Raw genomic sequence first — 3,391 nt, 5'->3', positions numbered from 1 at the left:
ATTTCAGCGATAAAATTGAAGAAGACTGCAAGAATTGTTCATTGAGATGAGGAAAAAGTTACAAATACATCAATTTTGCATTCTATTTAATTTGACATGAAATGTACACAACTATATTTCTACTAAGCCAACGATCCACAGTTGCGGTGGTTAGTCGAATGGTCCAAAAACATTGATTACAAGTTCGATTCTCCAATGTATTCTCATCTCAAATGATAAGGATGGCCCTGGCTTAGTACATACAAGTATGATTTCTCGAACTAAATCGACAGTCGATGACATTACGCACATGAATGAAAGAGCTGATCAAACAGTCATGTTGACTTGGCATGGAGTGCCCCACTGGGCATTCAACTCCTCCTCCGCAATTATTCGCATCCTATCATTGACTGACTCTATGAAAATGATGGTATGGAATTAGCCCCACTTGCAATGACCGGCAAAAGACTCGACGTACGTCGACAAAGCAAATCTGTACGCTCTTTCCTTTTCCTTCTGAGCAGCGTTAAACCTAGTAAGATTGGTTTATAAAATTAATTAATTAAATGATGCGATGCGACAGATTATAAACGAGTCATATTCACCATTTCAAGAGATATATTAGTTCGGTAAACTAATCTTAGTAAGTGTACGATTTTCTTTTTGATTTTTGATAGGAACATAGATCTCACGAAGTCTCTTCGCAGGGTCAAAGTCGACGCTTCCCAACGCACACGTACACGATTTTCTTTTTTTGATTTTTTGATAGGAACATAGATCTCACGAAGTCTCTTCGCAGGGTCAAAGTCGACGCTTCCCAACGCACACGACACGTTCTCCTTCCAATCAAGATCTTGAATTTTCAAAGCTGACTCTTCAGAGCGTAGCAACCTCAAATCAACTGTGTCTACATTCTTTCACCTTTATTCCAATAAATACCTCTCACTGCATGTCCAACATCCCTCACACCCAAATCCACAATGGCCAAATCATACAACATAGCGAGAGCTCTTCTCAACATTCTGGTCGTGTCGGCCTCATTGCGGATTCTCGCCGGCGTGCGTCTTCGGTCAAAATTGTGGCTGTGCCGCCGACCTGTGTTGCAGCCAGTATGGGTATTGCGGTACTGGAGAGCAGTACTGTGGGACCGGTTGTCAATCCGGGCCGTGTTACTCGTCATCCACACCCACCACCCCGAGCAGCGGGGTTTCAGTGGCAGACGTGGTGACGGATAGCTTCTTTAATTCGATAATTGGCCAGGCTGACGCAGGTTGCGCAGGGAAGCTTCTACACTAGGCAAGCTTTCCTTGATGCTGCCAGGGTTACCTGAATTTGGCACAGTCGGGTCCGCTGACGACTCCAAGCGCGAGATTGCTGCTTTCTTCGCTCATGTGACGCACGAGACCGGACGTAAGAACCTCAACACAATGTTTGAAGTCCTTTAGTCTATACTTGCCATGTTTGCTCTTTGCCATGAGTTTTATTTACTATGACTTCCAGGAGACATATGCTAGAACATACGATCTGCTTTGCTTCAGAAATGACAATTGATCTTCCTGGGTACAGATTTTGCTACATTGAAGAGATCGATGGTCCCTCGAAAGATTACTGCCAAGAATCGAACACCCAGTATCCATGCAACCCAACAAAGGCTACTATGGCCGCGGTCCCCTCCAAATATCCTGGAACTACAACTACGGACCCGCAGGAGAGCATCGGGTTCGATGGCCTCAACACTCCCGAAACCGTCGCCAACGACGTCGCCGTATCCTTTAAGACTGCCTTCTGGTTTTGGATGAAGAACGTCCACTCCGTTATTACTTCCGGTCAAGGCTTCGGCGCCACAATTAAAGCCATCAATGGAGGAGAGTGCGGCGGCGGAAACTCGGGCGCCGTCAAGCTCGGGGCCAGTATTACACTGATTATTGTAACCAATTTGGCGTCTCTCCCGGAGATAATCTGACCTGTTAGAGAGCATAGAAAGCCAGTCTCTTTTATGGCATTATAGCCAATCTTGGTTAGCACCATGCCCGTAGTCGATTTCCAATGTACGCCACTTGAGAATGGATCTAAGAAATAAAGGGAATGTTGACACTTAAATTTTAGCGGCCGTTTAGTTTTATTGTATTAAAAATTATAGGGTAATTTTATCCTAAGGAAAAATATAATGCATAGCATGTAGATTTAGGTGCATTTATTTTAATTTGCATATTTTGCATTTTTTTATTGGACCGGTGGCGGTGGGTTCGAATTAGTGGTTCTGAGTTTTAATTTGATAGGCGGATTAAGTCCACGAAGCAAGCAAATTGGCCCGCACCCATTTTCTTTTAATGACAAAAATTACCTAAATGGATATTTGAAATGATATTATGGTGAACTTTTGGAATTTAAGAAAATTAGGTTGCAATTTTATCTTTATGTGATAAAATCAGGAGATGTGAAAAATATAAAAAGTGATATTGCGTGCGAAAAGAAATCATGGATGTTGATTTGAAAAGGAAATTAAAACCTAATCTTTAGCCTATAAAAAGGTTTTCGATGTTGATTTGAAGAAATTAAAGCACTTGTCTTTAGCGCATAAAAAGGTTTTCGCGTAGGGTTTGAGAGTACGTTGAATACCTAGCCTGGTGGAAAAAGGAACCTTGGCCAGGCAAGAGAAAGAAAGAGAGAGGGAGTCCTCTCTAAAAGCCAAACCAAGGAGACTCCACGTTGCCAAGGTCCCTTGTCGCCGCGGTGCTGTGCCCGAGCCATCTGAGTTGCCATCGCTGCAACGTCCTTGCCAGCTTCGCCTAAGCGGTAACGACAGACTTGCTGCTGTGACCTCCTGCTACCGTGATAAGATGTTGATATGGTGCTGCCCTCCTGCTGTCGTGACCAAGCCTTAACGAGTCCCGCCTAACTGAGACGCTGATGGAGTTGCTGCCTTCCTCGTGCTCGACTACCGTTTGACTCGTTGCTCCCCCAGCGAGACCGTGTTTTTCTCCTTGCATCCATCCACCCGAACAGTCATCACACCCTCGATGATCCACGATCTGCCGCTTCTACTGTATCACGAACCAGCATACCTAGGGATGCTTGAACCCCCGTCACTCTGGTTTAGAGTGAACAAGACTCATGCAGTTCCATCTAGTGTGAAGTTTACGCCGAGGTCCAGCAAGGCCAAAATCTCCCGAATAATGTGAATATCTCGTGGTATTTTGCGGCCACCGCTTACGAACTTGAAGTCCACGGTCAAAAGAATGATTATAATCTCGCTTGAATAAATTTGAGTGATGAAATTTGTTTCTTTTAAGTTTTGTCCAGATTTTTATAACATTGTGGGCTTTCTGATTTTGTTTCATGCAAGCAAAGAATGGTTTTTTTTGGCGATGAGATCACGAGAAGAATTCGGGTGTAAGCGACTATGGACAGT

The 3,391-nt window shown here is 43.9% G+C and overlaps 1 pseudogene; it reads left to right on the top strand.

The window, feature by feature from the left end:
* Nucleotides 1–289: 289 nt before the first annotated feature.
* Nucleotides 290–2,066, top strand: LOC120292656 (annotated as a pseudogene).
* Nucleotides 2,067–3,391: the final 1,325 nt, after the last annotated feature.

The sequence above is a fragment of the Eucalyptus grandis genome, chromosome 4, assembly GCF_016545825.1.
Source record: "Eucalyptus grandis isolate ANBG69807.140 chromosome 4, ASM1654582v1, whole genome shotgun sequence".
In the NCBI taxonomy this organism is placed as follows: domain Eukaryota; kingdom Viridiplantae; phylum Streptophyta; class Magnoliopsida; order Myrtales; family Myrtaceae; genus Eucalyptus; species Eucalyptus grandis.
Note: the sequence above shows the minus strand (reverse complement) of the source record. Positions and strands in the feature narration are given on the sequence as shown.